This window comes from Brachyhypopomus gauderio, unplaced genomic scaffold (genome assembly GCF_052324685.1).
Source record: "Brachyhypopomus gauderio isolate BG-103 unplaced genomic scaffold, BGAUD_0.2 sc51, whole genome shotgun sequence".
NCBI lineage: Eukaryota > Metazoa > Chordata > Actinopteri > Gymnotiformes > Hypopomidae > Brachyhypopomus > Brachyhypopomus gauderio.
Window position 1 is genome coordinate 44270 of NW_027506876.1, and position 26608 is coordinate 70877.

The window sequence follows — 26608 nt, forward strand, 5'->3', positions numbered from 1 at the left end:
GCAGAGTAGACCTACTGCTTAGCCATTGTTGACATGATGACTTCCATGCTCTGATTGTATGAGGAAATGCCCACGAGAGATGTGCCAATTCAGACCTGCAAGGTTTCTGTAGTGTAGTGGTCATCACGTTCGCCTCACACGCGAAAGGTCCCTGTTTCGATACCAGGCAGAAACATGCTTCTTGATAGAATGGCAAACACACCACTGCTGTTTAGTGGTTTGTTGCCAGTGTAAAGGCCATCAGGGAGCTCTTCCCTTTAGATCCTCAAAGTAAGCTGTCAGTCTCATGTGATAGATACAGGAATGTTCTAAATCGCCATGTACCTTGATAGCAGTACTAATGCAGCCGGTTCAATCAAAATGAAACTCAGTGGAAACTTACCTGGTGCTTTGTCATGTTGTCTCCCAACGTAGAAAACTCATGCTACTCGGTTGATTTGTAGACGTTTGTGTTATAAAGGGATCGAATGATGTCAACATTTGGGGTTTGGATGTGAATGTTTTGTCTTAAAGCAGAGTAGACCTACTGCTTAGCCATTGTTGACATGATGACTTCCATGCTCTGATTGTATGAGGAAATGCCCACGAGAGATGTGCCCATTCAGACATGCAAGGTTTCTGTAGTGTAGTGGTCATCACGTTCGCCTCACACGCGAAAGGTCCCTGTTTCGATACCAGGCAGAAACATGCTTCTTGATAGAATGGCAAACACACCACTGCTGTTTAGTGGTTTGTTGCCAGTGTAAAGGCTATCAGGGAGCTCTTCCCTTTAGATCCTCAAAGTAAGCTGTCAGTCTCATGTGATAGATACAGGAATGTTCTAAATCGCCATGTACCTTGATAGCAGTACTAATGCAGCCGGTTCAATCAAAATGAAACTCAGTGGAAACTTAACTGGTGCTTTGTCATGTTGTCTCCCAACGTAGAAAACTCATGCTACTCGGTTGATTTGTAGACGTTTGTGTTATAAAGGGATCGAATGATGTCAACATTTGGTGTTTGGATGTGAATGTTTTGTCTTAAAGCAGAGTAGACCTACTGCTTAGCCATTGTTGACATGATGACTTCCATGCTCTGATTGTATGAGGAAATGCCCACGAGAGATGTGCCCATTCAGACATGCAAGGTTTCTGTAGTGTAGTGGTCATCACGTTCGCCTCACACGCGAAAGGTCCCTGTTTCGATACCAGGCAGAAACATGCTTCTTGATAGAATGGCAAACACACCACTGCTGTTTAGTGGTTTGTTGCCAGTGTAAAGGCTATCAGGGAGCTCTTCCCTTTAGATCCTCAAAGTAAGCTGTCAGTCTCATGTGATAGATACAGGAATGTTCTAAATCGCCATGTACCTTGATAGCAGTACTAATGCAGCCGGTTCAATCAAAATGAAACTCAGTGGAAACTTACCTGGTGCTTTGTCATGTTGTCTCCCAACGTAGAAAACTCATGCTACTCGGTTGATTTGTAGACGTTTGTGTTATAAAGGGATCGAATGATGTCAACATTTGGTGTTTGGATGTGAATGTTTTGTCTTAAAGCAGAGTAGACCTACTGCTTAGCCATTGTCGACATGATGACTTCCATGCTCTGATTGTATGAGGAAATGCCCACGAGAGATGTGCCCATTCAGACAAGCAAGGTTTCTGTAGTGTAGTGGTCATCACGTTCGCCTTACATGCGAAAGGTCCCTGGTTCGATACCAGGCAGAAACATGCTTCTTGATAGAATGGCAAACACACCACTGCTGTTTAGTGGTTTGTTGCCAGTGTAAAGGCTATCAGGGAGCTCTTCCCTTTAGATCCTCAAAGTAAGCTGTCAGTCTCATGTGATAGATACAGGAATGTTCTAAATCGCCATGTACCTTGATAGCAGTACTAATGCAGCCGGTTCAATCAAAATGAAACTCAGTGGAAACTTACCTGGTGCTTTGTCATGTTGTCTCCCAACGTAGAAAACTCATGCTACTCGGTAGATTTGTAGACGTTTGTGTTATAAAGGTATCGAATGATGTCAACATTTGGTGTTTGGATGTGAATGTTTTGTCTTAAAGCAGAGTAGACCTACTGCTTAGCCATTGTCGACATGATGACTTCCATGCTCTGATTGTATGAGGAAATGCCCACGAGAGATGTGCCCATTCAGTCAAGCAAGGTTTCTGTAGTCTAGTGGTCATCACGTTCGCCTTACATGCGAAAGGTCCCTGGTTTGATACCAGGCAAAAACATGCTTTTTGATAGAATGGCAAACACACCACTGCTGTTTAGTGGTTTGTTGCCAGTGTAAAGGCCATCAGGGAGCTCTTCCCTTTAGATCCTCAAAGTAAGCTGTCAGTCTCATGTGATAGATACAGGAATGTTCTAAATCGCCATGTACCTTGATAGCAGTACTAATGCAGCCGGTTCAATCAAAATGAAACTCAGTGGAAACTTACCTGGTGCTTTGTCATGTTGTCTCCCAACGTAGAAAACTCATGCTACTCGGTTGATTTGTAGACGTTTGTGTTATAAAGGGATCGAATGATGTCAACATTTGGTGTTTGGATGTGAATGTTTTGTCTTAAAGCAGAGTAGACCTACTGCTTAGCCATTGTCGACATGATGACTTCCATGCTCTGATTGTATGAGGAAATGCCCACGAGAGATGTGCCCATTCAGACAAGCAAGGTTTCTGTAGTGTAGTGGTCATCACGTTCGCCTTACACGCGAAAGGTCCCTGGTTCGATACCAGGCAGAAACATGCTTCTTGATAGAATGGCAAACACACCACTGCTGTTTAGTGGTTTGTTGCCAGTGTAAAGGCTATCAGGGAGCTCTTCCCTTTAGATCCTCAAAGTAAGCTGTCAGTCTCATGTGATAGATACAGGAATGTTCTAAATCGCCATGTACCTTGATAGCAGTACTAATGCAGCCGGTTCAATCAAAATGAAACTCAGTGGAAACTTACCTGGTGCTTTGTCATGTTGTCTCCCAACGTAGAAAACTCATGCTACTCGGTTGATTTGTAGACGTTTGTGTTATAAAGGGATCGAATGATGTCAACATTTGGGGTTTGGATGTGAATGTTTTGTCTTAAAGCAGAGTAGACCTACTGCTTAGCCATTGTTGACATGATGACTTCCATGCTCTGATTGTATGAGGAAATGCCCACGAGAGATGTGCCCATTCAGACATGCAAGGTTTCTGTAGTGTAGTGGTCATCACGTTCGCCTCACACGCGAAAGGTCCCTGTTTCGATACCAGGCAGAAACATGCTTCTTGATAGAATGACAAACACCACTGCTGTTTAGTGGTTTGTTGCCAGTGTAAAGGCTATCAGGGAGCTCTTCCCTTTAGATCCTCAAAGTAAGCTGTCAGTCTCATGTGATAGATACAGGAATGTTCTAAATCGCCATGTACCTTGATAGCAGTACTAATGCAGCCGGTTCAATCAAAATGAAACTCAGTGGAAACTTACCTGGTGCTTTGTCATGTTGTCTCCCAACGTAGAAAACTCATGCTACTCGGTAGATTTGTAGACGTTTGTGTTATAAAGGTATCGAATGATGTCAACATTTGGTGTTTGGATGTGAATGTTTTGTCTTAAAGCAGAGTAGACCTACTGCTTAGCCATTGTCGACATGATGACTTCCATGCTCTGATTGTATGAGGAAATGCCCACGAGAGATGTGCCCATTTAGACATGCAAGGTTTCTGTAGTGTAGTGGTCATCACGTTCGCCTTACACGCGACAGGTCCCTGGTTCGATACCATGCAGAAACATGCTTTTTGATAGAATGGCAAACACACCACTGCTGTTTAGTGGTTTGTTGCCAGTGTAAAGGCTATCAGGGAGCTCTTCCCTTTAGGTCCTCAAAGTAAGCTGTCAGTCTCATGTGATAGATACAGGAATGTTCTAAATCGCCATGTACCTTGATAGCAGTACTAATGCAGCCGGTTCAATCAAAATGAAACTCAGTGGAAACTTACCTGGTGCTTTGTCATGTTGTCTCCCAACGTAGAAAACTCATGCTACTCGGTTGATTTGTAGACGTTTGTGTTATAAAGGGATCGAATGATGTCAACATTTGGGGTTTGGATGTGAATGTTTTGTCTTAAAGCAGAGTAGACCTACTGCTTAGCCATTGTTGACATGATGACTTCCATGCTCTGATTGTATGAGGACATGCCCACGAGAGATGTGCCCATTCAGACAAGCAAGGTTTCTGTAGTGTAGTGGTCATCACGTTCGCCTTACACGCGAAAGGTCCCTGGTTCGATACCAGGCAGAAACATGCTTCTTGATAGAATGACAAACACACCACTGCTGTTTAGTGGTTTGTTGCCAGTGTAAAGGCTATCAGGGAGCTCTTCCCTTTAGATCCTCAAAGTAAGCTGTCAGTCTCATGTGATAGATACAGGAATGTTCTAAATCGCCATGTACCTTGATAGCAGTACTAATGCAGCCGCTTCAATCAAAATGAAACTCAGTGGAAACTTACCTGGTGCTTTGTCATGTTGTCTCCCAACGTAGAAAACTCATGCTACTCGGTTGATTTGTAGACGTTTGTGTTATAAAGGGATCGAATGATGTCAACATTTGGGGTTTGGATGTGAATGTTTTGTCTTAAAGCAGAGTAGACCTACTGCTTAGCCATTGTTGACATGATGACTTCCATGCTCTGATTGTATGAGGAAATGCCCACGAGAGATGTGCCCATTCAGACAAGCAAGGTTTCTGTAGTGTAGTGGTCATCACGTTCGCCTTACACGCGAAAGGTCCCTGGTTCGATACCAGGCAGAAACATGCTTCTTGATAGAATGACAAACACACCACTGCTGTTTAGTGGTTTGTTGCCAGTGTAAAGGCTATCAGGGAGCTCTTCCCTTTAGATCCTCAAAGTAAGCTGTCAGTCTCATGTGATAGATACAGGAATGTTCTAAATCGCCATGTACCTTGATAGCAGTACTAATGCAGCCGGTTCAATCAAAATGAAACTCAGTGGAAACTTACCTGGTGCTTTGTCATGTTGTCTCCCAACGTAGAAAACTCATGCTACTCGGTTGATTTGTAGACGTTTGTGTTATAAAGGTATCGAATGATGTCAACATTTGGTGTTTGGATGTGAATGTTTTGTCTTAAAGCAGAGTAGACCTACTGCTTAGCCATTGTCGACATGATGACTTCCATGCTCTGATTGTATGAGGAAATGCCCACGAGAGATGTGCCCATTTAGACATTAAAGGTTTCTGTAGTGTAGTGGTCATCACGTTCGCCTTACACGCGACAGGTCCCTGGTTCGATACCATGCAGAAACATGCTTTTTGATAGAATGGCAAACACACCACTGCTGTTTAGTGGTTTGTTGCCAGTGTAAAGGCTATCAGGGAGCTCTTCCCTTTAGGTCCTCAAAGTAAGCTGTCAGTCTCATGTGATAGATACAGGAATGTTCTAAATCGCCATGTACCTTGATAGCAGTACTAATGCAGCCGGTTCAATCAAAATGAAACTCAGTGGAAACTTACCTGGTGCTTTGTCATGTTGTCTCCCAACGTAGAAAACTCATGCTACTCGGTTGATTTGTAGACGTTTGTGTTATAAAGGGATCGAATGATGTCAACATTTGGGGTTTGGATGTGAATGTTTTGTCTTAAAGCAGAGTAGACCTACTGCTTAGCCATTGTTGACATGATGACTTCCATGCTCTGATTGTATGAGGACATGCCCACGAGAGATGTGCCCATTCAGACAAGCAAGGTTTCTGTAGTGTAGTGGTCATCACGTTCGCCTTACACGCGAAAGGTCCCTGGTTCGATACCAGGCAGAAACATGCTTCTTGATAGAATGACAAACACACCACTGCTGTTTAGTGGTTTGTTGCCAGTGTAAAGGCTATCAGGGAGCTCTTCCCTTTAGATCCTCAAAGTAAGCTGTCAGTCTCATGTGATAGATACAGGAATGTTCTAAATCGCCATGTACCTTGATAGCAGTACTAATGCAGCCGGTTCAATCAAAATGAAACTCAGTGGAAACTTACCTGGTGCTTTGTCATGTTGTCTCCCAACGTAGAAAACTCATGCTACTCGGTTGATTTGTAGACGTTTGTGTTATAAAGGTATCGAATGATGTCAACATTTGGTGTATGGATGTGAATGTTTTGTCTTAAAGCAGAGTAGACCTACTGCTTAGCCATTGTTGACATGATGACTTCCATGCTCTGATTGTATGAGAAAATGCCCACGAGAGATGTGCCCATTCAGTCAAGCAAGGTTTCTGTAGTCTAGTGGTCATCACGTTCGCCTTACATGCGAAAGGTCCCTGGTTCGATACCAGGCAGAAACATGCTTCTTGATAGAATGACAAACACACCACTGCTGTTTAGTGGTTTGTTGCCAGTGTAAAGGCTATCAGGGAGCTCTTCCCTTTAGATCCTCAAAGTAAGCTGTCAGTCTCATGTGATAGATACAGGAATGTTCTAAATCGCCATGTACCTTGATAGCAGTACTAATGCAGCCGGTTCAATCAAAATGAAACTCAGTGGAAACTTACCTGGTGCTTTGTCATGTTGTCTCCCAACGTAGAAAACTCATGCTACTCGGTTGATTTGTAGACGTTTGTGTTATAAAGGTATCGAATGATGTCAACATTTGGTGTTTGGATGTGAATGTTTTGTCTTAAAGCAGAGTAGACCTACTGCTTAGCCATTGTTGACATGATGACTTCCATGCTCTGATTGTATGAGGAAATGCCCACGAGAGATGTGACCATTCAGACATGCAAGGTTTCTGTAGTGTAGTGGTCATCACGTTTGCCTCACACGCGAATGGTCCCTGGTTCGATACCAGGCAGAAACATGCTTCTTGATAGAATGACAAACACACCACTGCTGTTTAGTGGTTTGTTGCCAGTGTAAAGGCTATCAGGGAGCTCTTCCCTTTAGATCCTCAAAGTAAGCTGTCAGTCTCATGTGATAGATACAGGAATGTTCTAAATCGCCATGTACCTTGATAGCAGTACTAATGCAGCCGCTTCAATCAAAATGAAACTCCGTGGAAACTTACCTAGTGCTTTGTCATGTTGTCTCCCAACATAGAAAACTCATGCTACTCGGTTGATTTGTAGACGTTTGTGTTATAAAGGGATCGAATGATGTCAACATTTGGGGTTTGGATGTGAATGTTTTGTCTTAAACAGAGTAGACCTACTGCTTAGCCATTGTTGACATGATGACTTCCATGCTCTGATTGTATGAGGAAATGCCCACGAGAGATGTGCCCATTCAGACTGGCAAGGTTTCTGTAGTGTAGTGTTCATCACGTTCGCCTAACACGCGAAAGGTCCCTGGTTCGATACCAGGCAGAAACATGCTTCTTGATAGAATGACAAACACCACTGCTGTTTAGTGGTTTGTTGCCAGTGTAAAGGCTATCGGGGAGCGCTTGCCTTTAGATCCTCAAAGTGAGCTGTCAGTCTCATGTGATCGATACAGGAATGTTCTAAATCGCCATGTACCTTGATAGCAGTACTAATGCAGCCGGTTCAATCAAAATTACACTCCGTGGAAACTTACCTAGTGCTTTGTCATGTTGTCTCCCAACATAGAAAACTCATGCTACTCGGTTGATTTGTAGACGTTTGTGTTATAAAGGTATCGAATGATGTCAACATTTGGTGTTTCGATGTGAATGTTTTGTCTTAAAGCAGAGTAGACCTACTGCTTAGCCATTGTTGACATGATGACTTCCATGCTCTGATAGAATGAGGAAACGCCCACGAGAGATGTGCCCATTCAGACAAGCAAGGTTTCTGTAGTGTAGTGGTCATCATGTTCGCCTCACACGCGAAAGGTCCCTGGTTCGATACCAGGCAAAAACATGCTTCTTGATAGAATGACATACACACCACTGCTGTTTAGTGGTTTGTTGCCTGTGTAAAGGCTATCGGCGAGCTCTTCCCTTTAGATCCTCAAAGTGAGCTGTCAGTCTCATGTGATCGATACAGGAATGTTCTAAATCGCCATGTACCTTGATAGCAGTACTAATGCAGCCAGTTCAATCAAAATGAAACTCAGTGGAAACTTACCTAGTGCTTTGTCATGTTGTCTCCCAACATAGAAAACTCATGCTACTCGGTTGATTTGTAGACGTTTGTGTTATAAAGGTATCGAATGATGTCAACATTTGGTGTTTGGATGTGAATGTTTTGTCTTAAAGCAGAGTAGACCTACTGCTTAGCCATTGTTGACATGATGACTTCCATGCTCTGATTGTATGAGGAAACGCCCACGAGAGATGTGCCCATTCAGACATGCAAGGTTTCTGTAGTGTAGTGGTCATCACGTTCGCCTCACACGCGAAAGGTCCCTAGTTCGATACCAGGCAGAAACATGCGTCTTGATAGAATGACAAACACCACTGCTGTTTAGTGGTTTGTTGCCAGTGTAAAGGCTATCGGGGAGCTCTTCCCTTTAGATCCTCAAAGTGAGCTGTCAGTCTCATGTGATCGATACAGCAATGTTCTAATTCGCCATGTACCTTGATAGCAGTACTAATGCAGCCAGTTCAATCAAAATGAAACTCAGTGGAAACTTACCTAGTGCTTTGTCATGTTGTCTCCCAACATAGAAAACTCATGCTACTCGGTTGATTGGTAGACGTTTGTGTTATAAAGGTATCGAATGATATCAACATTTGGTGTTTGGATGTGAATGTTTTGTCTTAAAGCAGAGTAGACTTACTGCTTAGCCATTGTTGACATGATGACTTCCATGCTCTGATAGAATGAGGAAACGCCCACGAGAGATGTGACCGTTCAGACAAGCAAGGTTTCTGTAGTGTAGTGGTCATCACGTTTGCCTCACATCCGAAAGGTCCCTGGTTCGATACCAGGCAGAAACATGCTTCTTGATAGAATGACAAACACCACTGCTGTTTAGTGGTTTGTTGCCAGTGTAAAGGCTATCGGGGAGCTCTTCCCTTTAGATCCTCAAAGTGAGCTGTCAGTCTCATGTGATCGATACAGGAATGTTCTAAATCGCCATGTACCTTGATAGCAGTACTAATGCAGCCGGTTCAATCAAAATTACACTCCGTGGAAACTTACCTAGTGCTTTGTCATGTTGTCTCCCAACATAGAAAACTCATGCTACTCGGTTGATTTGTAGACGTTTGTCTTATAAAGGTATCGAATGATGTCAACATTTGGTGTTTCGATGTGAATGTTTTGTCTTAAAGCAGAGTAGACCTACTGCTTAGCCATTGTTGACATGATGACTTCCATGCTCTGATAGAATGAGGAAACGCCCACGAGAGATGTGCCCGTTCAGACAAGCAAGGTTTCTGTAGTGTAGTGGTCATCACGTTCGCCTCACACGCAAAAGGTCCCTGGTTCGATACCAGGCAGAAACATGCTTCTTGATAGAATGACAAACACCACTGCTGTTTAGTGGTTGTTGCCAGTGTTAAGGCTATCGGCGAGCTCTTCCCTTTAGATCCTCAAAGTGAGCTGTCAGTCTCATGTGATCGATACAGGAATGTTCTAAATCGCCATGTACCTTGATAGCAGTACTAATGCAGCCAGTTCAATCAAAATGAAACTCAGTGGAAACGTACCTAGTGCTTTGTCATGTTGTCTCCCAACATAGAAAACTCATGCTACTCGGTTGATTTGTAGACGTTTGTGTTATAAAGGTATCGAATGATGTCAACATTTGGTGTTTGGATGTGAATGTTTTGTCTTAAAGCAGAGTAGACCTACTGCTTAGCCATTGTTGACATGATGACTTCCATGCTCTGATTGTATGAGGAAACGCCCACGAGAGATGTGCCCATTCAGACATGCAAGGTTTCTGTAGTGTAGTGGTCATCACGTTCGCCTCACACGCAAAAGGTCCCTGGTTCGATACCAGGCAGAAACATGCTTCTTGATAGAATGACAAACACCACTGCTGTTTAGTGATTTGTTGCCAGTGTAAAGGCTATCGGGGAGCGCTTGCCTTTAGATCCTCAAAGTGAGCTGTCAGTCTCATGTGATCGATACAGGAATGTTCTAAATCGCCATGTATCTTGATAGCAGTACTAATGCAGCCAGTTCAATCAAAATGAAACTCAGTGGAAACTTACCTAGTGCTTTGTCATGTTGTCTCCCAACATAGAAAACTCATGCTACTCGGTTGATTTGTAGACGTTTGTGTTATAAAGGTATCGAATGATGTCAACATTTGGTGTTTGGATGTGAATGTTTTGTCTTAAAGCAGAGTAGACCTACTGCTTAGCCATTGTTGACATGATGACTTCCATGCTCTGATTGTATGAGGAAACGCCCACGAGAGATGTGCCCATTCAGACATGCAAGGTTTCTGTAGTGTAGTGGTCATCACGTTCGCCTCACACGCGAAAGGTCCATAGTTCGATACCAGGCAGAAACATGCTTCTTGATAGAATGACATACACACCACTGCTGTTTAGTTGTTTGTTGCCAGTGTAAAGGCTATCGGCGAACTCTTCCCTTTAGATCCTCAAAGTGAGCTGTCAGTCTCATGTGATTGATACAGGAATGTTCTAAATCGCCATGTACCTTGATAGCAGTACTAATGCAGCCAGTTCAATCAAAATGAAACTCAGTGGAAACTTACCTAGTGCTTTGTCATGTTGTCTCCCAACATAGAAAACTCATGCTACTCGGTTGATTTGTAGACGTTTGTGTTATAAAGGGATCGAATGATGTCAACATTTGGTGTTTGGATGTGAATGTTTTGTCTTAAAGCAGAGTAGACCTACTGCTTAGCCATTGTTGACATGATGACTTCCATGCTATGATAGAATGAGGAAACGCCCACGAGAGATGTGCCCGTTCAGACAAGCAAGGTTTCTGTAGTGTAGTGGTCATCACGTTCGCCTCACACGCAAAAGGTCCCTGGTTCGATACCAGGCAGAAACATGCTTCTTGATAGAATGACAAACACCACTGCTGTTTAGTGATTTGTTGCCAGTGTAAAGGCTATCGGGGAGCGCTTGCCTTTAGATCCTCAAAGTGAGCTGTCAGTCTCATGTGATCGATACAGGAATGTTCTAAATCGCCATGTACCTTGATAGCAGTACTAATGCAGCCGGTTCAATCAAAATTACACTCCGTGGAAACTTACCTAGTGCTTTGTCATGTTGTCTCCCAACGTAGAAAACTCATGCTACTCGGTTGATTTGTAGACGTTTGTGTTATAAAGGGATCGAATGATGTCAACATTTGGTGTTTGGATGTGAATGTTTTGTCTTAAAGCAGAGTAGACCTACTGCTTAGCCATTGTTGACATGATGACTTCCATGCTCTGATTGTATGAGGAAACGCCCACGAGAGATGTGCCCATTCAGACATGCAAGGTTTCTGTAGTGTAGTGGTCATCACGTTCGCCTCACACGCGAAAGGTCCCTAGTTCGATACCAGGCAGAAACATGCTTCTTGATAGAATGACATACACACCACTGCTGTTTAGTGGTTTGTTGCCAGTGTAAAGGCTATCGGCGAGCTCTTCCCTTTAGATCCTCAAAGTGAGCTGTCAGTCTCATGTGATCGATACAGGAATGTTCTAAATCGCCATGTACCTTGATAGCAGTACTAATGCAGCCAGTTCAATCAAAATGAAACTCAGTGGAAACTTACCTAGTGCTTTGTCATGTTGTCTCCCAACATAGAAAACTCATGCTACTCGGTTGATTTGTAGACGTTTGTGTTATAAAGGTATCGAATGATGTCAACATTTGGTGTTTGGATGTGAATGTTTTGTCTTAAAGCAGAGTAGACCTACTGCTTAGCCATTGTTGACATGATGACTTCCATGCTCTGATTGTATGAGGAAACGCCCACGAGAGATGTGCCCATTCAGACATGCAAGGTTTCTGTAGTGTAGTGGTCATCACGTTCGCCTCACACGTGAAAGGTCCCTAGTTCGATACCAGGCAGAAACATGCTTCTTGATAGAATGACATACACACCACTGCTGTTTAGTGGTTTGTTGCCAGTGTAAAGGCTATCGGCGAACTCTTCCCTTTAGATCCTCAAAGTGAGCTGTCAGTCTCATGTGATCGATACAGGAATGTTCTAAATCGCCATGTACCTTGATAGCAGTACTAATGCAGCCAGTTCAATCAAAATGAAACTCAGTGGAAACTTACCTAGTGCTTTGTCATGTTGTCTCCCAACATAGAAAACTCATGCTACTCGGTTGATTTGTAGACGTTTGTGTTATAAAGGGATCGAATGATGTCAACATTTGGTGTTTGGATGTGAATGTTTTGTCTTAAAGCAGAGTAGACCTACTGCTTAGCCATTGTTGACATGATGACTTCCATGCTCTGATTGTATGAGGAAACGCCTACGAGAGATGTGCCCATTCAGACATGCAAGGTTTCTGTAGTGTAGTGGTCATCACGTTCGCCACACACGCGAAAGGTTCCTGGTTCGATACCAGGCAGAAACATGCTTCTTGATAGAATGACAAACACCACTGCTGTTTAGTGGTTTGTTGCCAGTGTAAAGGCTATCGGGGAGCTCTTCCCTTTAGATCCTCAAAGTGAGCTGTCAGTCTCATGTGATCGATACAGCAATGTTCTAATTCGCCATGTACCTTGATAGCAGTACTAATGCAGCCAGTTCAATCAAAATGAAACTCAGTGGAAACTTACCTAGTGCTTTGTCATGTTGTCTCCCAACGTAGAAAACTCATGCTACTTGGTTGATTTGTAGACGTTTGTGTTATAAAGGGATCGAATGATGTCAACATTTGGTGTTTGGATGTGAATGTTTTGTCTTAAAGCAGAGTAGACCTACTGCTTAGCCATTGTTGACATGATGACTTCCATGCTCTGATTGTATGAGGAAACGCCCACGAGAGATGTGCCCATTCAGACATGCAAGGTTTCTGTAGTGTAGTGGTCATCACGTTCGCCTCACACGTGAAAGGTCCCTAGTTCGATACCAGGCAGAAACATGCTTCTTGATAGAATGACATACACACCACTGCTGTTTAGTGGTTTGTTGCCAGTGTAAAGGCTATCGGCGAACTCTTCCCTTTAGATCCTCAAAGTGAGCTGTCAGTCTCATGTGATCAATACAGGAATGTTCTAAATCGCCATGTACCTTGATAGCAGTACTAATGCAGCCAGTTCAATCAAAATGAAACTCAGTGGAAACTTACCTAGTGCTTTGTCATGTTGTCTCCCAACATAGAAAACTCATGCTACTCGGTTGATTTGTAGACGTTTGTGTTATAAAGGGATCGAATGATGTCAACATTTGGTGTTTGGATGTGAATGTTTTGTCTTAAAGCAGAGTAGACCTACTGCTTAGCCATTGTTGACATGATGACTTCCATGCTCTGATTGTATGAGGAAACGCCTACGAGAGATGTGCCCATGCAGACATGCAAGGTTTCTGTAGTGTAGTGGTCATCACGTTCGCCACACACGCGAAAGGTTCCTGGTTCGATACCAGGCAGAAACATGCTTCTTGATAGAATGACAAACACCACTGCTGTTTAGTGGTTTGTTGCCAGTGTAAAGGCTATCGGGGAGCTCTTCCCTTTAGATCCTCAAAGTGAGCTGTCAGTCTCATGTGATCGATACAGCAATGTTCTAATTCGCCATGTACCTTGATAGCAGTACTAATGCAGCCAGTTCAATCAAAATGAAACTCAGTGGAAACTTACCTAGTGCTTTGTCATGTTGTCTCCCAACGTAGAAAACTCATGCTACTTGGTTGATTTGTAGACGTTTGTGTTATAAAGGGATCGAATGATGTCAACATTTGGTGTTTGGATGTGAATGTTTTGTCTTAAAGCAGAGTAGACCTACTGCTTAGCCATTGTTGACATGATGACTTCCATGCTCTGATTGTATGAGGAAACGCCCACGAGAGATGTGCCCATTCAGACATGCAAGGTTTCTGTAGTGTAGTGGTCATCACGTTCGCCTCACACGTGAAAGGTCCCTAGTTCGATACCAGGCAGAAACATGCTTCTTGATAGAATGACATACACACCACTGCTGTTTAGTGGTTTGTTGCCAGTGTAAAGGCTATCGGCGAACTCTTCCCTTTAGATCCTCAAAGTGAGCTGTCAGTCTCATGTGATCGATACAGGAATGTTCTAAATCGCCATGTACCTTGATAGCAGTACTAATGCAGCCAGTTCAATCAAAATGAAACTCAGTGGAAACTTACCTAGTGCTTTGTCATGTTGTCTCCCAACATAGAAAACTCATGCTACTCGGTTGATTTGTAGACGTTTGTGTTATAAAGGGATCGAATGATGTCAACATTTGGTGTTTGGATGTGAATGTTTTGTCTTAAAGCAGAGTAGACCTACTGCTTAGCCATTGTTGACATGATGACTTCCATGCTCTGATTGTATGAGGAAATGCCTACGAGAGATGTGCCCATTCAGACATGCAAGGTTTCTGTAGTGTAGTGGTCATCACGTTCGCCACACACGCGAAAGGTTCCTGGTTCGATACCAGGCAGAAACATGCTTCTTGATAGAATGACAAACACCACTGCTGTTTAGTGGTTTGTTGCCAGTGTAAAGGCTATCGGGGAGCTCTTCCCTTTAGATCCTCAAAGTGAGCTGTCAGTCTCATGTGATCGATACAGCAATGTTCTAATTCGCCATGTACCTTGATAGCAGTACTAATGCAGCCAGTTCAATCAAAATGAAACTCAGTGGAAACTTACCTAGTGCTTTGTCATGTTGTCTCCCAACGTAGAAAACTCATGCTACTTGGTTGATTTGTAGACGTTTGTGTTATAAAGGGATCGAATGATGTCAACATTTGGTGTTTGGATGTGAATGTTTTGTCTTAAAGCAGAGTAGACTTACTGCTTAGCCATTGTTGACATGATGACTTCCATGCTCTGATAGAATGAGGAAACGCCCACGAGAGATGTGACCGTTCAGACAAGCAAGGTTTCTGTAGTGTAGTGGTCATCACGTTTGCCTCACATCCGAAAGGTCCCTGGTTCGATACCAGGCAGAAACATGCTTCTTGATAGAATGACAAACACCACTGCTGTTTAGTGGTTTGTTGCCAGTGTAAAGGCTATCGGGGAGCTCTTCCCTTTAGATCCTCAAAGTGAGCTGTCAGTCTCATGTGATCGATACAGGAATGTTCTAAATCGCCATGTACCTTGATAGCAGTACTAATGCAGCCGGTTCAATCAAAATTACACTCCGTGGAAACTTACCTAGTGCTTTGTCATGTTGTCTCCCAACATAGAAAACTCATGCTACTCGGTTGATTTGTAGACGTTTGTCTTATAAAGGTATCGAATGATGTCAACATTTGGTGTTTCGATGTGAATGTTTTGTCTTAAAGCAGAGTAGACCTACTGCTTAGCCATTGTTGTAATGATGACTTCCATGCTCTGATAGAATGAGGAAACGCCCACGAGAGATGTGCCCGTTCAGACAAGCAAGGTTTCTGTAGTGTAGTGGTCATCACGTTCGCCTCACACGCAAAAGGTCCCTGGTTCGATACCAGGCAGAAACATGCTTCTTGATAGAATGACAAACACCACTGCTGTTTAGTGGTTGTTGCCAGTGTTAAGGCTATCGGCGAGCTCTTCCCTTTAGATCCTCAAAGTGAGCTGTCAGTCTCATGTGATCGATACAGGAATGTTCTAAATCGCCATGTACCTTGATAGCAGTACTAATGCAGCCAGTTCAATCAAAATGAAACTCAGTGGAAACGTACCTAGTGCTTTGTCATGTTGTCTCCCAACATAGAAAACTCATGCTACTCGGTTGATTTGTAGACGTTTGTGTTATAAAGGTATCGAATGATGTCAACATTTGGTGTTTGGATGTGAATGTTTTGTCTTAAAGCAGAGTAGACCTACTGCTTAGCCATTGTTGACATGATGACTTCCATGCTCTGATTGTATGAGGAAACGCCCACGAGAGATGTGCCCATTCAGACATGCAAGGTTTCTGTAGTGTAGTGGTCATCACGTTCGCCTCACACGCAAAAGGTCCCTGGTTCGATACCAGGCAGAAACATGCTTCTTGATAGAATGACAAACACCACTGCTGTTTAGTGATTTGTTGCCAGTGTAAAGGCTATCGGGGAGCGCTTGCCTTTAGATCCTCAAAGTGAGCTGTCAGTCTCATGTGATCGATACAGGAATGTTCTAAATCGCCATGTATCTTGATAGCAGTACTAATGCAGCCAGTTCAATCAAAATGAAACTCAGTGGAAACTTACCTAGTGCTTTGTCATGTTGTCTCCCAACATAGAAAACTCATGCTACTCGGTTGATTTGTAGACGTTTGTGTTATAAAGGTATCGAATGATGTCAACATTTGGTGTTTGGATGTGAATGTTTTGTCTTAAAGCAGAGTAGACCTACTGCTTAGCCATTGTTGACATGATGACTTCCATGCTCTGATTGTATGAGGAAACGCCCACGAGAGATGTGCCCATTCAGACATGCAAGGTTTCTGTAGTGTAGTGGTCATCACGTTCGCCTCACACGCGAAAGGTCCATAGTTCGATACCAGGCAGAAACATGCTTCTTGATAGAATGACATACACACCACTGCTGTTTAGTTGTTTGTTGCCAGTGTAAAGGCTATCGGCGAACTCTTCCCTTTAGATCCTCAAAGTGAGCTGTCAGTCTCATGTGATTGATACAGGAATGTTCTAAATCGCCATGTACCTTGATAGCAGTACTAATGCAGCCAGTTCAATCAAAATGAAACTCAGTGGAAACTTACCTAGTGCTTTGTCATGTTGTCTCCCAACATAGAAAACTCATGCTACTCGGTTGATTTGTAGACGTTTGTGTTATAAAGGGATCGAATGATGTCAACATTTGGTGTTTGGATGTGAATGTTTTGTCTTAAAGCAGAGTAGACCTACTGCTTAGCCATTGTTGACATGATGACTTCCATGCTATGATAGAATGAGGAAACGCCCACGAGAGATGTGCCCGTTCAGACAAGCAAGGTTTCTGTAGTGTAGTGGTCATCACGTTCGCCTCACACGCAAAAGGTCCCTGGTTCGATACCAGGCAGAAACATGCTTCTTGATAGAATGACAAACACCACTGCTGTTTAGTGATTTGTTGCCAGTGTAAAGGCTATCGGGGAGCGCTTGCCTTTAGATCCTCAAAGTGAGCTGTCAGTCTCATGTGATCGATACAGGAATGTTCTAAATCGCCATGTACCTTGATAGCAGTACTAATGCAGCCGGTTCAATCAAAATTACACTCCGTGGAAACTTACCTAGTGCTTTGTCATGTTGTCTCCCAACGTAGAAAACTCATGCTACTCGGTTGATTTGTAGACGTTTGTGTTATAAAGGGATCGAATGATGTCAACATTTGGTGTTTGGATGTGAATGTTTTGTCTTAAAGCAGAGTAGACCTACTGCTTAGCCATTGTTGACATGATGACTTCCATGCTCTGATTGTATGAGGAAACGCCCACGAGAGATGTGCCCATTCAGACATGCAAGGTTTCTGTAGTGTAGTGGTCATCACGTTCGCCTCACACGCGAAAGGTCCCTAGTTCGATACCAGGCAGAAACATGCTTCTTGATAGAATGACATACACACCACTGCTGTTTAGTGGTTTGTTGCCAGTGTAAAGGCTATCGGCGAGCTCTTCCCTTTAGATCCTCAAAGTGAGCTGTCAGTCTCATGTGATCGATACAGGAATGTTCTAAATCGCCATGTACCTTGATAGCAGTACTAATGCAGCCAGTTCAATCAAAATGAAACTCAGTGGAAACTTACCTAGTGCTTTGTCATGTTGTCTCCCAACATAGAAAACTCATGCTACTCGGTTGATTTGTAGACGTTTGTGTTATAAAGGTATCGAATGATGTCAACATTTGGTGTTTGGATGTGAATGTTTTGTCTTAAAGCAGAGTAGACCTACTGCTTAGCCATTGTTGACATGATGACTTCCATGCTCTGATTGTATGAGGAAACGCCCACGAGAGATGTGCCCATTCAGACATGCAAGGTTTCTGTAGTGTAGTGGTCATCACGTTCGCCTCACACGTGAAAGGTCCCTAGTTCGATACCAGGCAGAAACATGCTTCTTGATAGAATGACATACACACCACTGCTGTTTAGTGGTTTGTTGCCAGTGTAAAGGCTATCGGCGAACTCTTCCCTTTAGATCCTCAAAGTGAGCTGTCAGTCTCATGTGATCGATACAGGAATGTTCTAAATCGCCATGTACCTTGATAGCAGTACTAATGCAGCCAGTTCAATCAAAATGAAACTCAGTGGAAACTTACCTAGTGCTTTGTCATGTTGTCTCCCAACATAGAAAACTCATGCTACTCGGTTGATTTGTAGACGTTTGTGTTATAAAGGGATCGAATGATGTCAACATTTGGTGTTTGGATGTGAATGTTTTGTCTTAAAGCAGAGTAGACCTACTGCTTAGCCATTGTTGACATGATGACTTCCATGCTCTGATTGTATGAGGAAACGCCTACGAGAGATGTGCCCATTCAGACATGCAAGGTTTCTGTAGTGTAGTGGTCATCACGTTCGCCACACACGCGAAAGGTTCCTGGTTCGATACCAGGCAGAAACATGCTTCTTGATAGAATGACAAACACCACTGCTGTTTAGTGGTTTGTTGCCAGTGTAAAGGCTATCGGGGAGCTCTTCCCTTTAGATCCTCAAAGTGAGCTGTCAGTCTCATGTGATCGATACAGCAATGTTCTAATTCGCCATGTACCTTGATAGCAGTACTAATGCAGCCAGTTCAATCAAAATGAAACTCAGTGGAAACTTACCTAGTGCTTTGTCATGTTGTCTCCCAACGTAGAAAACTCATGCTACTTGGTTGATTTGTAGACGTTTGTGTTATAAAGGGATCGAATGATGTCAACATTTGGTGTTTGGATGTGAATGTTTTGTCTTAAAGCAGAGTAGACCTACTGCTTAGCCATTGTTGACATGATGACTTCCATGCTCTGATTGTATGAGGAAACGCCCACGAGAGATGTGCCCATTCAGACATGCAAGGTTTCTGTAGTGTAGTGGTCATCACGTTCGCCTCACACGTGAAAGGTCCCTAGTTCGATACCAGGCAGAAACATGCTTCTTGATAGAATGACATACACACCACTGCTGTTTAGTGGTTTGTTGCCAGTGTAAAGGCTATCGGCGAACTCTTCCCTTTAGATCCTCAAAGTGAGCTGTCAGTCTCATGTGATCGATACAGGAATGTTCTAAATCGCCATGTACCTTGATAGCAGTACTAATGCAGCCAGTTCAATCAAAATGAAACTCAGTGGAAACTTACCTAGTGCTTTGTCATGTTGTCTCCCAACATAGAAAACTCATGCTACTCGGTTGATTTGTAGACGTTTGTGTTATAAAGGGATCGAATGATGTCAACATTTGGTGTTTGGATGTGAATGTTTTGTCTTAAAGCAGAGTAGACCTACTGCTTAGCCATTGTTGACATGATGACTTCCATGCTCTGATTGTATGAGGAAACGCCTACGAGAGATGTGCCCATTCAGACATGCAAGGTTTCTGTAGTGTAGTGGTCATCATGTTCGCCACACACGCGAAAGGTTCCTGGTTCGATACCAGGCAGAAACATGCTTCTTGATAGAATGACAAACACCACTGCTGTTTAGTGGTTTGTTGCCAGTGTAAAGGCTACCGGGGAGCTCTTCCCTTTAGATCCTCAAAGTGAGCTGTCAGTCTCATGTGATCGATACAGCAATGTTCTAATTCGCCATGTACCTTGATAGCAGTACTAATGCAGCCAGTTCAATCAAAATGAAACTCAGTGGAAACTTACCTAGTGCTTTGTCATGTTGTCTCCCAACGTAGAAAACTCATGCTACTCGGTTGATTTGTAGACGTTTGTGTTATAAAGGGATCGAATGATGTCAACATTTGGTGTTTGGATGTGAATGTTTTGTCTTAAAGCAGAGTAGACCTACTGCTTAGCCATTGTTGACATGATGACTTCCATGCTCTGATAGAATGAGGAAACGCCCACGAGAGATGTGCCCGTTCAGACAAGCAAGGTTTCTGTAGTGTAGTGGTCATCACGTTCGCCTCACACGCAAAAGGTCCCTGGTTCGATACCAGGCAGAAACATGCTTCTTGATAGAATGACAAACAGCACTGCTGTTTAGTGATTTGTTGCCAGTGTAAAGGCTATCGGGGAGCGCTTGCCTTTAGATCCTCAAAGTGAGCTGTCAGTCTCATGTGATCGATACAGGAATGTTCTAAATCGCCATGTACCTTGATAGCAGTACTAATGCAGCCGGTTCAATCAAAATTACACTCCGTGGAAACTTACCTAGTGCTTTGTCATGTTGTCTCCCAACGTAGAAAACTCATGCTACTCGGTTGATTTGTAGACGTTTGTGTTATAAAGGGATCGAATGATGTCAACATTTGGTGTTTGGATGTGAATGTTTTGTCTTAAATCAGAGTAGACCTACTGCTTAGCCATTGTTGACATGATGACTTCCATGCTCTGATTGTATGAGGAAACGCCCACGAGAGATGTGCCCATTCAGACTGGCAAGGTTTCTGTAGTGTAGTGGTCATCACGTTCGCCTAACACGCGAAAGGTCCCTGGTTCAATACCAGGCAGAAACATGCTTCTTGATAGAATTACAAACACACCACTGCTGTTTAGTGGTTTGTTGCCAGTGTAAAGGCTATCGGGGAGCTCTTCCCTTTAGATCCTCAAAGTGAGCTCTCAGTCTCATGTGATCGATACAGGAATGTTCTAAATCGCCATGTACCTTGATAGCAGTACAAATGCAATCGGTTCAATCAAAATTACACTCCGTGGAAACTTACCTAGTGCTTTGTCATGTTGTCTCCCAACATAGAAAACTCATGCTACTCGGTTGATTTGTAGACGTTTGTGTTATAAAGGTATCGAATGATGTCAACATTTGGTGTTTGGATGTGAATGTTTTGTCTTAAAGCAGAGTAGACCTACTGCTTAGCCATTGTTGACATGATGACTTCCATGCTTTTATTGTATGAGGAAATGCCCACGAGAGATGTGCCCATTCAGACAAGCAAGGTTTCTGTAGTGTAGTGGTCATCACGTTTGCCTCACACCCGAAAGGTCCCTGGTTCGATACCAGGCAGAAACATGCTTCTTGATAGAATGACAAACACCACTGCTGTTTAGTGGTTTGTTGCCAGTGTAAAGGCTATCGGGAAGCTATTCCCTTTAGATCCTCAAAGTGAGCTGTCAGTCTCATGTGATCGATACAGGAATGTTCTAAATCGCCATGTACCTTGATAGCAGTACTAATGGGTTCAATCAAAATTATACTCAGTGGAAACTTACCTAGTGCTTTGTCATGTTGTCTCCCAACATAGAAAACTCATGCTACTTGGTTGATTTGTAGACGTTTGTGTTATAAAGGGATCGAATGATGTCAACATTTGGGGTTTGGATGTGAATGTTTTGTCTTAAAGCAGAGTAGACCTACTGCTTAGCCATTGTTGACATGATGACTTCCATGCTCTGATTGTATGAGGAAACGCCCACGAGAGATGTGCCCATTCAGACATGCAAGGTTTCTGTAGTGTAGTGGTCATCACGTTCGCCTCACACGTGAAAGGTCCCTAGTTCGATACCAGGCAGAAACATGCTTCTTGATAGAATGACATACACACCACTGCTGTTTAGTGGTTTGTTGCCAGTGTAAAGGCTATCGGCGAACTCTTCCCTTTAGATCCTCAAAGTGAGCTGTCAGTCTCATGTGATCGATACAGGAATGTTCTAAATCGCCATGTACCTTGATAGCAGTACTAATGCAGCCAGTTCAATCAAAATGAAACTCAGTGGAAACTTACCTAGTGCTTTGTCATGTTGTCTCCCAACATAGAAAACTCATGCTACTCGGTTGATTTGTAGACGTTTGTGTTATAAAGGGATCGAATGATGTCAACATTTGGTGTTTGGATGTGAATGTTTTGTCTTAAAGCAGAGTAGACCTACTGCTTAGCCATTGTTGACATGATGACTTCCATGCTCTGATTGTATGAGGAAACGCCTACGAGAGATGTGCCCATTCAGACATGCAAGGTTTCTGTAGTGTAGTGGTCATCACGTTCGCCACACACGCGAAAGGTTCCTGGTTCGATACCAGGCAGAAACATTCTTCTTGATAGAATGACAAACACCACTGCTGTTTAGTGGTTTGTTGCCAGTGTAAAGGCTATCGGGGAGCTCTTCCCTTTAGATCCTCAAAGTGAGCTGTCAGTCTCATGTGATCGATACAGCAATGTTCTAATTCGCCATGTACCTTGATAGCAGTACTAATGCAGCCAGTTCAATCAAAATGAAACTCAGTGGAAACTTACCTAGTGCTTTGTCATGTTGTCTCCCAACGTAGAAAACTCATGCTACTTGGTTGATTTGTAGACGTTTGTGTTATAAAGGGATCGAATGATGTCAACATTTGGTGTTTGGATGTGAATGTTTTGTCTTAAAGCAGAGTAGACCTACTGCTTAGCCATTGTTGACATGATGACTTCCATGCTCTGATTGTATGAGGAAACGCCCACGAGAGATGTGCCCATTCAGACATGCAAGGTTTCTGTAGTGTAGTGGTCATCACGTTCGCCTCACACGTGAAAGGTCCCTAGTTCGATACCAGGCAGAAACATGCTTCTTGATAGAATGACATACACACCACTGCTGTTTAGTGGTTTGTTGCCAGTGTAAAGGCTATCGGCGAACTCTTCCCTTTAGATCCTCAAAGTGAGCTGTCAGTCTCATGTGATCGATACAGGAATGTTCTAAATCGCCATGTACCTTGATAGCAGTACTAATGCAGCCAGTTCAATCAAAATGAAACTCAGTGGAAACTTACCTAGTGCTTTGTCATGTTGTCTCCCAACATAGAAAACTCATGCTACTCGGTTGATTTGTAGACGTTTGTGTTATAAAGGGATCGAATGATGTCAACATTTGGTGTTTGGATGTGAATGTTTTGTCTTAAAGCAGAGTAGACCTACTGCTTAGCCATTGTTGACATGATGACTTCCATGCTCTGATTGTATGAGGAAACGCCTACGAGAGATGTGCCCATTCAGACATGCAAGGTTTCTGTAGTGTAGTGGTCATCATGTTCGCCACACACGCGAAAGGTTCCTGGTTCGATACCAGGCAGAAACATGCTTCTTGATAGAATGACAAACACCACTGCTGTTTAGTGGTTTGTTGCCAGTGTAAAGGCTATCGGGGAGCTCTTCCCTTTAGATCCTCAAAGTGAGCTGTCAGTCTCATGTGATCGATACAGCAATGTTCTAATTCGCCATGTACCTTGATAGCAGTACTAATGCAGCCAGTTCAATCAAAATGAAACTCAGTGGAAACTTACCTAGTGCTTTGTCATGTTGTCTCCCAACGTAGAAAACTCATGCTACTCGGTTGATTTGTAGACGTTTGTGTTATAAAGGGATCGAATGATGTCAACATTTGGTGTTTGGATGTGAATGTTTTGTCTTAAAGCAGAGTAGACCTACTGCTTAGCCATTGTTGACATGATGACTTCCATGCTCTGATAGAATGAGGAAACGCCCACGAGAGATGTGCCCGTTCAGACAAGCAAGGTTTCTGTAGTGTAGTGGTCATCACGTTCGCCTCACACGCAAAAGGTCCCTGGTTCGATACCAGGCAGAAACATGCTTCTTGATAGAATGACAAACAGCACTGCTGTTTAGTGATTTGTTGCCAGTGTAAAGGCTATCGGGGAGCGCTTGCCTTTAGATCCTCAAAGTGAGCTGTCAGTCTCATGTGATCGATACAGGAATGTTCTAAATCGCCATGTACCTTGATAGCAGTACTAATGCAGCCGGTTCAATCAAAATTACACTCCGTGGAAACTTACCTAGTGCTTTGTCATGTTGTCTCCCAACGTAGAAAACTCATGCTACTCGGTTGATTTGTAGACGTTTGTGTTATAAAGGGATCGAATGATGTCAACATTTGGTGTTTGGATGTGAATGTTTTGTCTTAAATCAGAGTAGACCTACTGCTTAGCCATTGTTGACATGATGACTTCCATGCTCTGATTGTATGAGGAAACGCCCACGAGAGATGTGCCCATTCAGACTGGCAAGGTTTCTGTAGTGTAGTGGTCATCACGTTCGCCTAACACGCGAAAGGTCCCTGGTTCAATACCAGGCAGAAACATGCTTCTTGATAGAATTACAAACACACCACTGCTGTTTAGTGGTTTGTTGCCAGTGTAAAGGCTATCGGGGAGCTCTTCCCTTTAGATCCTCAAAGTGAGCTCTCAGTCTCATGTGATCGATACAGGAATGTTCTAAATCGCCATGTACCTTGATAGCAGTACAAATGCAATCGGTTCAATCAAAATTACACTCCGTGGAAACTTACCTAGTGCTTTGTCATGTTGTCTCCCAACATAGAAAACTCATGCTACTCGGTTGATTTGTAGACGTTTGTGTTATAAAGGTATCGAATGATGTCAACATTTGGTGTTTGGATGTGAATGTTTTGTCTTAAAGCAGAGTAGACCTACTGCTTAGCCATTGTTGACATGATGACTTCCATGCTTTTATTGTATGAGGAAATGCCCACGAGAGATGTGCCCATTCAGACAAGCAAGGTTTCTGTAGTGTAGTGGTCATCACGTTTGCCTCACACCCGAAAGGTCCCTGGTTCGATACCAGGCAGAAACATGCTTCTTGATAGAATGACAAACACCACTGCTGTTTAGTGGTTTGTTGCCAGTGTAAAGGCTATCGGGAAGCTATTCCCTTTAGATCCTCAAAGTGAGCTGTCAGTCTCATGTGATCGATACAGGAATGTTCTAAATCGCCATGTACCTTGATAGCAGTACTAATGGGTTCAATCAAAATTATACTCAGTGGAAACTTACCTAGTGCTTTGTCATGTTGTCTCCCAACATAGAAAACTCATGCTACTTGGTTGATTTGTAGACGTTTGTGTTATAAAGGGATCGAATGATGTCAACATTTGGGGTTTGGATGTGAATGTTTTGTCTTAAAGCAGAGTAGACCTACTGCTTAGCCATTGTTGACATGATGACTTCCATGCTCTGATTGTATGAGGAAACGCCCACGAGAGATGTGCCCATTCAGACATGCAAGGTTTCTGTAGTGTAGTGGTCATCACGTTCGCCTCACACGTGAAAGGTCCCTAGTTCGATACCAGGCAGAAACATGCTTCTTGATAGAATGACATACACACCACTGCTGTTTAGTGGTTTGTTGCCAGTGTAAAGGCTATCGGCGAACTCTTCCCTTTAGATCCTCAAAGTGAGCTGTCAGTCTCATGTGATCGATACAGGAATGTTCTAAATCGCCATGTACCTTGATAGCAGTACTAATGCAGCCAGTTCAATCAAAATGAAACTCAGTGGAAACTTACCTAGTGCTTTGTCATGTTGTCTCCCAACATAGAAAACTCATGCTACTCGGTTGATTTGTAGACGTTTGTGTTATAAAGGGATCGAATGATGTCAACATTTGGTGTTTGGATGTGAATGTTTTGTCTTAAAGCAGAGTAGACCTACTGCTTAGCCATTGTTGACATGATGACTTCCATGCTCTGATTGTATGAGGAAACGCCTACGAGAGATGTGCCCATTCAGACATGCAAGGTTTCTGTAGTGTAGTGGTCATCACGTTCGCCACACACGCGAAAGGTTCCTGGTTCGATACCAGGCAGAAACATTCTTCTTGATAGAATGACAAACACCACTGCTGTTTAGTGGTTTGTTGCCAGTGTAAAGGCTATCGGGGAGCTCTTCCCTTTAGATCCTCAAAGTGAGCTGTCAGTCTCATGTGATCGATACAGCAATGTTCTAATTCGCCATGTACCTTGATAGCAGTACTAATGCAGCCAGTTCAATCAAAATGAAACTCAGTGGAAACTTACCTAGTGCTTTGTCATGTTGTCTCCCAACGTAGAAAACTCATGCTACTTGGTTGATTTGTAGACGTTTGTGTTATAAAGGGATCGAATGATGTCAACATTTGGTGTTTGGATGTGAATGTTTTGTCTTAAAGCAGAGTAGACCTACTGCTTAGCCATTGTTGACATGATGACTTCCATGCTCTGATTGTATGAGGAAACGCCCACGAGAGATGTGCCCATTCAGACATGCAAGGTTTCTGTAGTGTAGTGGTCATCACGTTCGCCTCACACGTGAAAGGTCCCTAGTTCGATACCAGGCAGAAACATGCTTCTTGATAGAATGACATACACACCACTGCTGTTTAGTGGTTTGTTGCCAGTGTAAAGGCTATCGGCGAACTCTTCCCTTTAGATCCTCAAAGTGAGCTGTCAGTCTCATGTGATCGATACAGGAATGTTCTAAATCGCCATGTACCTTGATAGCAGTACTAATGCAGCCAGTTCAATCAAAATGAAACTCAGTGGAAACTTACCTAGTGCTTTGTCATGTTGTCTCCCAACATAGAAAACTCATGCTACTCGGTTGATTTGTAGACGTTTGTGTTATAAAGGGATCGAATGATGTCAACATTTGGTGTTTGGATGTGAATGTTTTGTCTTAAAGCAGAGTAGACCTACTGCTTAGCCATTGTTGACATGATGACTT

General features: G+C 43.1%; 12 non-coding genes across 12 annotated transcripts; all 12 read left to right on the forward strand.

The window, feature by feature from the left end:
* The first annotated feature begins 1638 nt into the window (after nt 1–1638).
* trnav-uac (transfer RNA valine (anticodon UAC)) lies at nt 1639–1711 on the forward strand. The gene has a single exon. It is a non-coding gene; the product is annotated as a tRNA-Val (tRNA).
* Nucleotides 1712–2662: 951 nt separating this feature from the next.
* On the forward strand, nt 2663–2735 carry trnav-uac (transfer RNA valine (anticodon UAC)). The gene has a single exon. It is a non-coding gene; the product is annotated as a tRNA-Val (tRNA).
* A 949-nt stretch (nt 2736–3684) lies between these two features.
* Nucleotides 3685–3757, forward strand: trnav-uac (transfer RNA valine (anticodon UAC)). Its single transcript has one exon. It is a non-coding gene; the product is annotated as a tRNA-Val (tRNA).
* Nucleotides 3758–4196: 439 nt separating this feature from the next.
* Nucleotides 4197–4269, forward strand: trnav-uac (transfer RNA valine (anticodon UAC)). Its single transcript has one exon. It is a non-coding gene; the product is annotated as a tRNA-Val (tRNA).
* A 439-nt stretch (nt 4270–4708) lies between these two features.
* trnav-uac (transfer RNA valine (anticodon UAC)) lies at nt 4709–4781 on the forward strand. Its single transcript has one exon. It is a non-coding gene; the product is annotated as a tRNA-Val (tRNA).
* A 439-nt stretch (nt 4782–5220) lies between these two features.
* Nucleotides 5221–5293, forward strand: trnav-uac (transfer RNA valine (anticodon UAC)). Its single transcript has one exon. It is a non-coding gene; the product is annotated as a tRNA-Val (tRNA).
* A 439-nt stretch (nt 5294–5732) lies between these two features.
* On the forward strand, nt 5733–5805 carry trnav-uac (transfer RNA valine (anticodon UAC)). The gene has a single exon. It is a non-coding gene; the product is annotated as a tRNA-Val (tRNA).
* A 439-nt stretch (nt 5806–6244) lies between these two features.
* Nucleotides 6245–6317, forward strand: trnav-uac (transfer RNA valine (anticodon UAC)). Its single transcript has one exon. It is a non-coding gene; the product is annotated as a tRNA-Val (tRNA).
* Nucleotides 6318–6756: 439 nt separating this feature from the next.
* On the forward strand, nt 6757–6829 carry trnav-cac (transfer RNA valine (anticodon CAC)). The gene has a single exon. It is a non-coding gene; the product is annotated as a tRNA-Val (tRNA).
* Nucleotides 6830–7267: 438 nt separating this feature from the next.
* Nucleotides 7268–7340, forward strand: trnav-aac (transfer RNA valine (anticodon AAC)). The gene has a single exon. It is a non-coding gene; the product is annotated as a tRNA-Val (tRNA).
* Nucleotides 7341–20545: 13205 nt separating this feature from the next.
* Nucleotides 20546–20618, forward strand: trnav-aac (transfer RNA valine (anticodon AAC)). The gene has a single exon. It is a non-coding gene; the product is annotated as a tRNA-Val (tRNA).
* Nucleotides 20619–24116: 3498 nt separating this feature from the next.
* trnav-aac (transfer RNA valine (anticodon AAC)) lies at nt 24117–24189 on the forward strand. The gene has a single exon. It is a non-coding gene; the product is annotated as a tRNA-Val (tRNA).
* Nucleotides 24190–26608: the final 2419 nt, after the last annotated feature.